At 39.6% G+C, this 14,563-nt stretch overlaps 1 long non-coding RNA gene across 1 annotated transcript; it reads left to right on the forward strand.

Moving 5' to 3' along the window:
* Positions 1–3,957: 3,957 nt before the first annotated feature.
* LOC127059584 (uncharacterized) lies at positions 3,958–14,188 on the forward strand. Its single transcript, XR_007777525.1, has 3 exons — positions 3,958–4,195; positions 11,228–11,399; positions 14,018–14,188. It is a non-coding gene; the product is annotated as an uncharacterized LOC127059584 (long non-coding RNA).
* The last annotated feature ends 375 nt before the right edge of the window (positions 14,189–14,563 follow it).

Consider the following 14,563-nt stretch of genomic DNA (forward strand, 5'->3'; position numbering starts at 1 on the left):
CTGAGAGAAGACTGTGTTTAATAGGTGGCCAAGCCAGTGGGTTTCTAATCTGTAAAAATAATTTGCTGCAGTCTACTGGAACAGTAATTATTGAGTGGCAAATGCATTTTAGGGCCTTTTAGTGGCAGCTCCACGATTGATCCTATAGAGACTATTTTGAATCCAGGTTTTCATGCCTTCAGCAACTGCAGATTTTAAGTGAGAATTCAGCTGTGGAACATTGAAAGCCTTCAATGCAGATACGTGCCTGGGCTGTGTAATAGATGAACAATCTGAGGTAACACTGTAAGAATCCCTTTTTTCCTTTCCAATTTCTCCCCATCTGGGTTTACTAGATTACCCAACAAATATGAGTTAATATTGTAGCTTGCAGAGAGTTCTCCTCATGTTTGGAGGAGCTGTGGATTTCATAACAGTTTTATGAGTTTAGAGTTGCGTTTTGGAAATGTGTTTTTAAACAGAGGATGTGTTTTATCTTTTCTAGAACATATTTTCTTGATTTAACTGGCGTGGGTTCGTATTTTTTTGAATAATTTAAGCAGTCTGGGTCCAGGGCCCAAATTGTGTTGACCTTAAATATAATCCTGGTGGAGTGAATGTTGAAATAGCAAAGAGAAGTTTAGTTTTGCGTTGGAGACCAGGGTCAGTGAGAAATATTTCAGCTGTTACACTGTCCTGATTTAGAAGGCAAATGAAAGGCTTCTGTGCATCGCATTGACGTGTTGTGACTGAACGAGTGCAGATGCATCATGAGCTGGAGTCTGCTAAACTTGTGCTTGGAGCACTGTGAATTTATAAGGAAGAGTCTGTTCCTGGGAGAAGTCAAACACAGGTTCTGGAAAGATCCCAGCAAATCACAAAAAAAAAAAAAAAAAAAAAGTTATGCAATGTTTATTGGCAGGATGTGGAACAAAACAGATGATTTACAACTTTATTTGGAGTGGGGGAGCACCAAGGACATTAGTGTTTTCACCAGTGTCAGGCCAGGAACCAGGCCCAGGAGCTGCCCTAAAGGGTCAGGAAAAAGTGTTAAAAGTATTACGTGCATAAAATGAATAATCTTTGTGGAAGATGCCTTTTATATTGTGTTGAGTATTGGCATTTTCTGTTGGGCTGTTCCTTGTGCAGGGGACGGAACAGGGAAGCACTGGACCAAGACCAAGGAAGAAGGACTACAGAAGCTGACAATATCTGAGATCTTATGCTCCTGCAGGACTGGAGATCCTTTCAAGAAAGCTGGGTTCCTGGGGAAAGTAGAATCTCAAATCTGTTACTACTGATCAGAGCCTAATAAAATCTCCAGTCCACAGGGGCAAAATAGGTAGAACACACCCACAGATCTGTGCTTCAGGCAGCCATATCCAGCCTAGGTGGTGTTTGGTATTTCTGCATTGTCCAGACATTAACCAGGAACAAAGCATGGATCTGTGCTTGGGATAGTCTACCTCAGCTTAGGGATTTGGTGTGAAAAACATGTAGAACAACTGTTTTCTTAATTGGGTGGAGTAGGAAGGGAAGGCAGCATGTTCCTTGTCTGAAATTTAATATTTGAAATTATTTTCAGTATTTGAAAAATTAATTGAATAATATTTTGGTAGTATTAGTCACCCATTTACACCAATTATTGACAAGGACTCAGCACAAATAACGTTTCATTTTTCAAGCTGCTCTCTTGCTTGAAATGAAAATTGGATGTGGAGAAAATGTGGAGATTTTTGAAAGAGATCAAAAAACAATGGAGTCCTCCTGACAAAAAAAAAAAAAAAAGGAAAAAAAGAAGGAATTTGTTCAGTTCCTTTAGAAACACATCCTCTGCCTTCAGAGCATTCTCAACATTCTATATTTTTTCCAGTCACTAGCAAAACAAGGGGAAGGGCTTTCCCAAGGGAAATCTGCTTAAGCCTGCTGCAATGTCTGAGAGGAGTATGGGTGCTGGTGGAGAGTGATACAGGGAGGAACTGTGCTGTCAACAACAGGAAGCTGGTGAAAAACGAGCGGTGCCCCTGGGGAGGTGAATGCAGAGCAGATGTCTCTAATTGTGAGTCACACTGTGACAACTGACAAGAGAAATTCTGCACTCTTGACACTTTAAAGATACCAAAAATACCAGAGAGCACATTCCATGGCTTCTTGAAGACTTCCATATCGAGGTAGCTGGGGGGGGAGAGCTCCATCTCCTCCTGTTTCCATCACTAAACAGCCCATAAAATTTGCTGTTGATAAGCTTCCAAGCAGCCAAGCATTCTAATACTTAGATAAGTCACTAATGTTAATAAAACCACTGAAGAAATAAGAGGGAAGAGGTGCAAAGGGGATTCATGTGCAGGGCAGCACCAGTTGCTTTAGATACTGATCCTTTCAATTAAGGGCGGTTCTGGATAAGAAAGGGGAAAGTAACATCCTTGTTTATAAGCACTCTTAGATTTTGAAATCTCTCTTTTTTTCCCTTTTGTGGGCTTTTTTTTTTTTTTGTTTTTTCATCTGGAATGACTGCAAGCGTTTTCTTGATGTATTCCAATTATTGTCCGGATACAGGGTTGCAGATTTATATTGTGCTTCTTTAGTGGAGTTACAAAAAGTCAAGACCAGCAACCATTCATAGCTGGTTGCCAATTTTTTATTTTGGGACGAATGCCTGGCTTGGGTGGGTCTGCAGATGTCAACTGTGCTACTCCAGAAATGTGTTTTAGTTGCTTTATTTGCTGTCTTGATGCAACTGCTTTACTGACAGTAGTTTAATACCGTGCTCAGGCAGTCTGTCCCTTGAGCATGGCCAGGTTGTTTTGTGTGCACCAAAATAGCCTAAATCAGCTCCTTAGCTTGGAACTCTGTGCCCATTGATATCTGGCTGAGGCATTATTGGCATTTCTCCTTCGGTCCCATGCAAAAGTTTTCCCCTGGGTATTTGGGGAGGTGTGTGTGTGCGTGAATTTCAGAGTGTTGGAAATGTTTTTGGGAGTGTCTCGTTCTGACTGGATTCAGATATCTGATGTTTTGGCAATCTCCGCTGTTTTTCACGTTGTTGATATCTGTGGAAGCTGCTAAAGATGGAAAAGTGCATCTGGTCACTTGGGAAGGCACAGCACTGCACAACTGTTCCTCCTACAGCTGCTGGGGTGCTGCTCCAGGATGCAGTTTCCAAGCTGGTATTGGATAAGTGGTCCTGCAGAGAGGTGGTGGGTTTGCTCAGGCAGGTCACACAGGTCAGAGCCTCTCAGCTCACTTCAGTGTTGCTGGGTTGGAGTTATCTTTACCACTTTCTTTTATTATTATTTTGTTTTGTGTTATAGCAGTTAAGCCTCTGTGTATCTTGCAGTAGCTGTGGTAGGCCTGTCATGTCACGTTGCATCACCTGGAAATCCCACTGGTCTTCCCCTCTGCACTGCTGTGTTGCACTCCTGGGGTTACACGAGGGGGCCCTTCTTTGGTCCAGTTCTCATGTGTCACTGATGCAGTTTGAGATGAGAATAATTTAAATTATTGGGCATTTTAGAACAAGACTTTCCCTTTGCAACTGCTGTGCCAGACTGACATTTGACCAATTTGCTAGCAGATGTCTTATTAGAGATCAGCTGCTATTGCCATTTTGAAGCTGCTGTTCCTCTGTGAAAAGCCCAGGATTTACACTAATTGGAATTATTCTACTATTATATTTGTGTTGTGAGACTTGAGGGTTTATAAGTTGTGTAACACCCATGTACACTAGGTTACATTTTCTCAGTTAATGAACCTTTTTCTGTATCCAGCTCACAAATATCTGTGCAGATGCACACATATGCGCCTTCCAAAGCATGCAAATCTCTGCGGTATCACCGCTGGCAGCCAAGTCAACTGCAATGCAAATCCAAGGAGCAGGACTCAGGATTCATGTTTGGTGAGAATTTCAAAGTTTGTCTCTTGTGGTGTTATTTTTTCCTGCTGATAATAGGAAGAGGAGCAAGCACTGCATGATACTGTTCTCTCGAATCCTTGGCAGGGATTTTGAGACCACAACTCTTCTCTGCCTCTTAAAGGCTTTCCCTGGGAGAAGTTGTAGGACGCGGCGGAATTTCTTTCTTCTTTGTATCTGTGTTGGCTAAAGCAGGACAGAGGAGCTTGAAAAGGCTCGCCCTCCTCAAGGAACGCTATCTGATTCGTAAGCATTCCTAGAGGTTAAGGCTGGTGACTATCAAGAAAGCAAATACTTCACGCAAGGGTAAGTCCTCTAATTGTGTTTGTGTTGAAAAACTGCCAGATCCCCATGTCAGGATGTCTGCAGTCACGGCTCTGATCTCACCATTCCTTCCTCGGCTCTTGCACAATTGTGTTGCATGTTTGTGGTACGGGAGAAAGTTGGAGAGCTGGGCTATGAAACCATCTCAGGGAAGGAAGCCATGTTTTATTTTAGTTGCTTGGTTTGGATAAAAGCCTGTAGGAGATGGAATAACATAAAAAAATCCCCATAATGCTGCTCATTCATGGAAAATAAACCTGGTTTTCTCTACAGATATGTGAAACATGAGGTTTGATAGCCAGGTTGGAAAAGGAAATGTCAATAAAAATGTGTTTGCTAGTGTAGTGGAAATCCTCACGTACATATGTGTGAAGTTATTACTTGTTCTACCTGCACTCTCACCTGTGATTGCAAGGTCTGTTGGGGTCAGGCTTGTAAATTCAATAAGGGAACTTTTGAAAAACTGCTTATGAATCTGCTCCTCTGCAGATTCACTTCAAGGATCTGTTGTGACAGGGAAGTAAGACAAAGCAGTGACAAATAACAGGTTACAAGAGAGGAAAGAAACCCAAAAATACTGCAATGAGCTTAGCAGGGGAGAGGGAAGGGAAGAACATCATAATTCCTTCCAGCCACAGCAGAAGAGTTTTGAGAACTCTCAGAACAAGCAAGGATTGAAAGCCACTCAGGTTACACAAATATTCAATCCTGAAAGAAGACAGCAGTTGCCTTAGCCACAGAAATGTTGATTAAAAGTAATATCCTGATCGGTCTCAGCACCATAAATCTTTCCTAGGATAAAGCTGTGCATTATCCCTGTTTGGTTAGAACAAAGCAAATGTCACAGAGGTCTAATTTTAATACAGAAAAATAGTAAGAGGTTGAGTTAATCTATGACCATCATGTCGTCTCACATAATAAAATCTGGTGAGCTGGTAGCAGTGCTCCAGGAGGATGTCAGTTCCACTTCCTAAACCAGGAAGGGGAGAATTATCCAGAGCAATAAAGAGCTTGTACAAATAATACAAGGGAAATCAGAAGTTAATCTGAATACCAACTCACTCAATCTAATCAGTAGGAACAGCTCCCTGCCAACTGCTCCTTTACCTGAAACAGGGGTCAACTGATAAACATCAGCTAGTCCTCTCATTAAAAAAACACAGCTAACAACCCCCCTTCATCTCCAGATCTCAAATTCCATCGTTCCCGATAAGCACCAACCAGTTCCTCATCTCTCATTTGCAGTTCATATCCTGAGCTACACAGATTTGCTGTTAGAGATAAGGATATGAGAAAGCAAAGCCATATTAATACACATGTTGCAACCTGCGAGCCTCTCCGGGGCTGCCGTGCCTGGCGCTGGAAGTAGGGCTGGTCAGTGAGTCTGCACTGGCATTTGGGATCTGGCCACACCCTGATTGCTTGGCAATCTCAGCCCAGATGAACACAGTCAGGGAAAGCACTGTGAGCCACCTGGGTGGGGAGACAGATGACTGGCAAAAGAGGGAGCAAGCAAGGAAGAATGGGAGCGGGAATGGGGAAGAAGGACAGGGAGCTGTAATCCCAAATTTTTGAAAGATGTCACCCAGCTGCCATCACACCATGTAAACTACTTATGGATTCTCATCCCACACTCACCACTGTTAGATATTTGTCAGAGCTAAAGGCAAACCAACATTTTCTGCCTTTCAGTGCCCTAAAAACCAGGTGACACCAATCAGTGCTGGCATTCAGATGGCAGCCAGTTAAAAGGTGGTTCCTGAATCCGTGTTCTGAGGTTTGAGTCAAACATTCCTCTTCAGCCATTTATCCATTGTTTTTCTAAATTTTTGGAAAGGTACAGACCTTGTCATTTTTTCTGCTTTTCTTGGTAGCTGAGAGAAATAAGGGTTGAGTCAGCTGCACCACAATGCAGAATTCTTCTTTACAACAGGTTAGAGGCTTCCCAGAGAAAATCGCTCTTTTCCGTTCTGCAGACTTTGGTTCTTCATGTGTTTTAGATTTGCAGATAAACTAGTCAAAACTAATCAAAAGCAAAACAGAACACAACCAATATAAAATCCCCCAACAGACTTTTTAAAGGTCACTGACTCAACTATATTTAGTTTTAATATTTTTTTAATTTCAGAGTGTGGGAAATAAGCAGAGGTTATTTCCTCCAGCAAACCAGGGTTTTCTTAGTCTCTTTTTTTGACTTCAGATTTAGCTGAAGTCAAATATTATGACCTGTAATAACCTGAGAACAATATGTCTTGTTTACACTCAAATTGATATTCACTGTCACTTTATTTGTTAAGGGAAAAAAATAAAGCCTGTTTCAGTGAGCCATGGGTAAATTAAATTTAAATCAGTTCTATTATTAAGTTCTTGGAGAGAAGCTGCCTGTAGCAGCTTATATATGCTCATATTTGTAGAAAGTCTGCCCTCAATTCAGAAATATATCAAAATTATTTCAGTGATATGTTTTCCTTTTGAAAAATTTCATTTTTGTCAAAGTGAGTAATATAGACAAACCTATAAAATGGATTAATTTAGCTCATTATTTGTGGAAAATAGATGTACTCTTTCACATTATGTTTCTCAGTGAGTTATCACCCATTTGTCTTTCCAAGGACATGCTTTTCCTTCCACTATTTACTTTTCATTTCAAAGGGGGAAAATAATGGGATGAGGAGTTTTGGATTATTATTTCATTTGAAATGCCTAGACAGTAATGAAATAAAATATCCTATGCATCCTTTAAAAGCCAGACACTTGCTATTGAAGGGGAAATAATTCCCTCCCCCCAGGCCCTGTTCCACCCCAAAAAAGAAGAGAAAGAAAAAGAGAACAGGTGCAGTTAATGGGCCAGACTAAAGTATCATGGGAGATTTTCAAAGCCACAGATGAATTTAGCTGCCCCACTTCCGAGGAAAATAAATGAGTGCTGTTTACTTGGGTTTTCTGCAGTTTGAAATTATCCTCTCCAATGTAGGCTTTGGGGGAAAGTCCACTTGAAATAATTGTAGCCATTTGGAATTGACATGTCAGCATCACCTCACATGACAGGGACGAATGCCACTCATTCATACAAGGATTTTCCACAGACAACCAGAACAGCAGAGAATGTTGCCAAGCATTGCCAGGGAAAAGCAGGAATAGCCTTGCCTTATGATTCCACTCTTTATTTTGTTACTTTTTCAAAATTGTCTCTGAGTGGGGAACAAAGTCTGGGCATTTGTCTCAGGCAGGGAACTCTATGTCTTCTTTTCCTTTGGAAAGGTTTTAGCAGAACCTTTCCTCCTACCTACACTCCCTGTTGCATTTGTTTATCTAAAATTGTCCTGGAAAATTATGAGTTTATGAAAATGTAACATGTGTCTTGATTCTGTGAAATTAATAAATTATTGATTAAAAAGTCTTTCAATCCCAAATACCCCTGTTCTAAATATATACATGCACTTAGGCACATATGTTGAATATATTGAAAAAAAGCTTTTAGGAACTTTGGAATGATACAAAAATTAGACAAAATAGTACATTTAATACACCATCTGCTTTACTAATGGGTAACTTGCTCATCTCTGGGCGTGCATCACACTTTGTGCTGATCCAAACACACACCCAATTAATTTAAATGGATTTTATCTGTGATCTTATTTTAAAACCTTAGTTCTTTGCAAGGTCTACCATTTTGGAAAATCACTGTGGAAACACACTGAAAACTGTTTATTGAAGTGCTAATGGCTTATCCTAATTTCCATAAGGGAGCTTTTTTCCTTCATGCCCCTTAACTTTAGTTGACCATCATCTCGTTTTGTATTCAGTATTTAAAAATTGTTTTGGCAAAGTGGCTGAGTAGTCAAAAATGCAAATTACCTTTCTTGGACCATTTTTTCCTTATATTTATTTTTCATGAAATACCTTTCACGTTTTCTTCCTTACCTTGACCCACTGCAGGTAAATTCAAAGCAAGAACCACATTATTTCTTTTGTTCCAATGACTCACTTGTTAGGAACAAATTCTTTTGTCTTAGTTGTTCCTTCTAAGATAATATCATACACTGCATTCCAATATATGAGTAGCTTTTAATTCAAAATCATAGAAAAAAAAGTATGATTGAAAATAACCCATAGGTAATGGAGCAAGCTACTGCAGAATCATCCTCAGGTCTGGGATTCATCTGTCGGTTTTTCTACAGACTGGGGGGGATTTTTTTTTTTTGTATTTTTTTTAAGACAGTTTTTAATGCTTGAACAAATCCCTTTTTCTTCCCTTTGGTAATGTGGTTAACTGTCTGGAATGTGAGCCACTGGAAATTCTTCCCCACAGAAGAATCTCCATTAAGCTTTCAAACAGAGTTACTTCATCCCCACAGCTGCATGGATAGAAGGCTTTCTAGTGCCTAAATACTTACTGTATATGTCATCCTTAAATTTATTTATTTTTTTTTTTTCCCAGCCAGAGCTCTGGGAGCAGGTGCTAGCCTTTTGCTTCCTTTCTGCTTCCTCTGTGGGGAGCACACTGGAAAGAGCCAACTAATTAGAAAATTCTACAGGGAAATTAATTCTGCAAACAGCTGAGGAATGGCATTTCAGTATAATGCTCACTTTGTCTGTCAGCAGAGCACTGGTTGGCTTCACAAGTGGCAGCTCTCCCAGATGTTAAACACGTTGTGATGAGACCAGAACTGCATCATATGTTGCCCGTTTACTAAAAGTCCTGGTGCTCTGGAAGAGTAAATACATTAAAAGCAACCTCTGGGACGTGCTGTGTTGTGTCACAAGGCAGCAGCATGGGGTTTTTTACATATTCTTGAAGTGTAGCAATGAACCAAATCGTTTTTAGCCAGCTTAGTTCCGAATGTTGCCTTTGCTTTCATGTAGGGCTGGGGGCATGGAGAAGGAGGGGGCAAGGAGCCTCACTAAACCACTCTGTGTGAAGGCCTGGGTTGTCAAAGCCTGCTGTAGACTTTGAAAAAAATATGTGCAGCTCTGTGACATGTCTGAGCAGACCCCTCACTCACCCAGCTGGCTGCTCACGTGCACGTGGGGAGAGTCGGATCCGCATCCGCAGCCTTCCCGCTTGGGAGGCACTGGCGACAGAAAACTGCAGGCAGGGTCTTCTGAAGGAGCCTGTTCTGGGATGTTCATGGAAACAGCACTTAGTGAAGATGATGACAGACTACTCATGTCTCAGAGACCTCACCAGTACCTGCTTTGGTCACCTTATACCTTTGGTATTTCTTACTTGTGGGTTAAAGCCCAGCCCCTTGCATTTCCTGATGTGATGTGCCTGGTTCTCAGCTCGCTTCCTGTGACAGACCTGTGACCCTCAAACCCAGGGCTCCTGTCAGAATTCTCATGCACATTGCTCCCACATTGACGTGGCATCCCTTCCATGAGCTGCCAGGAGGTGGCCCTGGGCTCTATTTTAGCATTCAGCTATGCACAAGTGACCCTCACACTCCAGATGTCTGGGAATTTGCCCTGGATTTAACATTGGAAGAGTGACTTCTGAGTTCCCATTGAGTCAATACAAAACTGCTCTCTTATCTTTTTGGTTTCAACATAACGTTGAAGCTTGGAATGCTCTGAACATCTCTTTGTGGTGGTTCATTTTCAGGTGTCTTACCCTGCCTCAGTACTCTGGAGCTCTATTTTATACTCTGTCTCTGTCATAAATATATAAATGCTTTTCCTTCCTCTGTCTCCTAAGAAATAATTTGTCTTATCTATGAATATAAAAAATAGGACATTCATGCAATTCCCACGGAGATATGTTATTTTTCTGCAGCTGAAGGCTTTCCAAAGCATTTTTATTTGTCTTATATTATTGACTGTAGCAGGACTAGATTTTTTCCTTTTTTTTTAATATTTCCATTGTCATGTACAATGCAGTATAATATTCATTCCATATTCTGTCTCAATCAAAAATCTCATCACTCCTTATTTTCTTATCAGTCTGTTCTCTCCAGCATAATTACATTGCTTGATATGTTGCACAGTGTTGGGTTCAAGGACTGTTTTTAATGGAAAAATATGCATTTCCTCTTACTAGTCCAGTGTTAACATGTAGATGTTTTTTGAGAATTATTTGGTTATAAACTTTATTTAAATAGAACCTTGAAATTTTGGCCATGCTTATGATGACATGTGATCATCTTCCAGCATAAAACACTAACTAAAGGGCTTTGACTTAGAAAGAGTCATTTTCACAGATGCAGATCATGCTTGCAGGATAAAATAATAGCATTCCCTCTTTGTCTTCAATAAAAATCAAGCTAGTTTCTATATTTTCTAAATTTACTTCACCTGTTAACAATTACAATTTTCCTAATGAGATTTACCTGCTTAAGAAACCATTGAAATTATATCCCAACTAAATATTAACATCTTCCCCTCATCTAATTCAGAATTTGAAAACATTCTTTGCATTTTTAAATTCCTTTCTATACATGTGTACGTTTAGAAATCGGAAGGACTAAAAAGCATCTATCTCCAAAAGAGATGTGCATGGACTTTTGGATGTGAGCAACTGGAATCTAAAGTCTATTTGCTCTAATGTCACACACAGAAGATTTATTCTGCAGTCACATTTTCTGAATTAATTGAATTTTTAATTCTGTGGTCCTAAATGCATCACTGCCTGGCAGTTTTCCAAAGTGCATTGTGATATAATGATGGAAGTTTGTCAAGTGGTCCATGCTTAACATGGGGACCTGTGTGCACTTAAAACAAGAACCAAAGGAAATTATTAAATATTATTATCACATATTCTTCCCAGAATTACATTTTTTATTAGGGTGTGCTTAATAATTGCAGGGACATTGGCAGCTGAAATTTCTAAAGTGATTGTCAAATAGGAAATAAAATGGAAAATGGGAAATAAAATGGGCTGTTTATTGCAGGTCAAGATAGATTGCCTTTATATTCTACCTAGATAAAAGTTCTTAGGGATTTAATTTTCTGTTTATTGTCATCCAGATGTTCAAAGCACTGACCCAGCTGGTGTGCAAATTTCATTTTTTCCAGCTTATGATAATGAATTGAATCATAAAAAACAATCATAAAACATCTCCATATTGCATCCATGAGATTGACTAGGATGATTTACACTAAATGGATTTTTACATGGAATGGATTTCTTTTCCAAAGTTCACCGAGAGTCAAGACTACATCCCTACGTGTTTAGGAGCCAGAAATTGTAAGTAAAGGAGAAAACACATCTGTGTGTGGAAGTTTTTGAATAATTGCACTGTTTGTTTAATGATATATCTGATGTTATGAGTGCTCCTGGAGAGTTCAGCAGAGCTGGAGCAGCAGGGATAAGGATGTTTTCCTTCAGGGAACGTGAAATGCTTTGTTTTGTCCTAATGTGCTCAGGAGGACTGCATTTCCATTTTGGCTTCAAGAGATCTCTCCTTTTAAAAATTGAAATTCTCTTTCAAAAAAGTAATGCTGATTTAAGAAATTAAAACTTTTATTTATTTACTTATTTACACTTCAAAGCAAAGTGTAAATAAGTAAAGTTCACTCAACCATTTTGGGAACAAAGATACTCACTGAAGCTGACTGGAGTTTGCAAAGGGTTTTAGTAAGTCCAAGATTTCATTTTTTCAGTCAATTTTGTATTCAGCAAGAAATTTCATTCATCTCTAGATATAATGTTTTGGCTTGCAAGTTTGTTGGTTTTTTTTTTTAAAGTGTGTTTACCACCCATCTTGTTAGAGTTAATAAATAAACACAAATTGATTTATGGCTTGTTTTGCTTGGGCAAGTTTGTGAATAGAAATGTTGTATAGGATTTAATTAAATTCTCTTTCCTCCAAGGATGCCACTATCCAAAACAAATTGATAATTTTGATCAGAAATTGTGCTCACACTCTGCAGTTTTATGGATACTCTTGAGATAAACTGACATCTGGGGTAGATCTTCATAAGAACGGTTTCCAAAGTTCAGAATGGAAACTTTTAAACTTTCAAGCTGTCCTTAAGTTTTAATAAATGCCTGGCTTAGTATTGCATTTCAGTATTTACATAAATTCTGTATTTTGCATAACAGATGCACCTCAGCAGATTGTAAACCTTTTCTTGATACACTTTGGCAGCAGCTGCAGGTCACATCCCTTGCTGAATTTCTAGATTGTTCACCGAGGTCAACATTCAACACATTTTTTCTACTACACTTTAAAGATCTTCCTCTCTCTGCTCTGGAAATGCAAGTGTTATTCTTTTCTCTGAAATCCCACCCCTTTGTTATTTGTAAGCATGGCTTGGAGAGGAAGGAGGGATGAGGATACAGTGGGAGTGAGACAATATTTTATTGTAGTGACACTCTGGTGTTATTCCAGCCAGTCAGTTTTACCCCATAGCTGCTGACTGCAGTGCTATCCATGGCAGACCCTTAGAAATGAAAGGCTACATCTTTTTTGCTGCTGGCTAATGTCATGTAGCACAGATGAGAAAACAGGTAGATATTTACATCAACTTTACCCTCTGACCAAAGAACCTGACAGTTTAAAGCTGTGCCACCTCTCCCAAAGGCCAGGTGTGTGCAGGGTGGACCTGTGTCCATCCTATTTATCAACAATATCAGAAATACAGGAACCTAACTGTGCTGAGGAGTCATCTAAGGATGAAGACCTGTATTTTGTGGCCAGAAAACCACTCTGTTAAACTCACCTGAGGGTCTGCTGCCTCCATAAGAGGAATGTGTTGGGGGGGCTAAGGGGACCAGGTCATGTCCCTCATGGCTGAAAGAAAAAAAGTAATAGCATATGAATAAAAACCCAGAGATTTCCAGAAAAGACCTTGATTTTTTTTTTTTTTGGCCATAATTCAATAAATAATTGTTTTACACACACAAATACATTAGGCCAGTACTGGCTGCTTCTGGAATCCAACCCTTAACACCAGCCTTCTTAAGGGCCAACCTGCTTGCCTTCTTTCCAATGCTGAAAAAAAATCCCTGAAATCTCTGCCCCTCAGCCCCAAAACAGAAGGAAAGAGGTTAGTTTGTGGTTTTTTATTTGATAGTTCAGGGATTTTTTTGGTAGGCCATCTAGAAAAAAAAATCAAGCGGAAATTATAGGAACATAAAATTGTTTTTGACACATTTGGCAAATAGTAGTGTTTTTAAGAAGCCTGCTCTGGACCCTGTTGGGTAAGCAGCCACTTGCTCAGCTTGAGTAAAAGGATTTCTTGCCAGAAAGCAGAAAGAAAAGATCACCAGCTGGGGATTCATCCTTTCCACTCACATTTTCTTTGCCTGTGACTCCCAAAGTGTTTGGTGAAAATGGCAATGTTGTTGTGCTTTTACAACCAAAGCACAGAAGATTAAAGTGAGGATATGAAAACACAAATGCTTGAAAAGTTACATTCCTGGAGAAGAGAGACACAGAGGAGCTGAGAGAGAAAGCTGATGCTCAGGAGTACACTAAGACTTCAGAGGGTTGGTATTTATGGAAAACAAGCACTTCTTTAGGAGTCTAAATTACACACTAAGCAATGGCCCCAAACTTTTATTACATTCTAGGAAAAGAGCAGGAAAAAGAACATAAAATACTCAGAGTTATCTGTACTAAATATTGGACTGGATATTATATCCTGTCTTTAATGTAGTGGAAAAATCCCGAATGGTCTGAATTACTATCATTTTTTAAAAACTAGAAACACAGTCTGGGAAGAAGTTTTTATGTTGGGCTGCTTTTTAGCTGGGTTGTTTCTGAGGAATCACAAAGAGCTGAAAATCTCAAATTTTGCATTGCACAATCAATGGTTCAATGACTGACCAAATACCCATCATTCTGTTCCATTCATGAGATCGTGCCACACACGGTCAGGTGGCATTTTTCCAGAAGCTGACATGTCCTTTCATTGCTAAAAACCTCAGTTTGGAATGGAATGGAGTCAAGTACAGGAAGGAGATGATTATGGAAACTGTAAGAATTTGAGACCTCAGCTATCTTCAGACACAGCAAAACATTTCCTCCTGTTATCAGCAGGTATGTAATTACTGATCAGACAAACGTGCCAAGAAATAGCTCAAGAAGGTATTTGGCTTCCAGAAGCTGATTCTGCCATCAGAGTGCTTGTCAGACAGAAGCAGAGCATCATGCTGGCCTATTTTGTCTTACATGAAGAGAAGTAAAAGGGGTGAATATTTAGAGCTTGGGCTTTTACTTCCTGTTTCAAGGGACCTTACTGAATGTCTTTGCACCCTCAAAAGAGCTTTTATTAAAAGAAAGATCAGCTCCAAAGAAAACTGTTAAACTAATTTCCTTTATCATTTAAATGGCCATCACATTTGCCATTTCTTAATTTAAATGGATAAGATTGTGATGGATACACCTGATTACATTATCAGAG

Source organism: Serinus canaria, chromosome 4 (genome assembly GCF_022539315.1).
Source record: "Serinus canaria isolate serCan28SL12 chromosome 4, serCan2020, whole genome shotgun sequence".
Classification (NCBI taxonomy): Eukaryota; Metazoa; Chordata; class Aves; order Passeriformes; family Fringillidae; genus Serinus; species Serinus canaria.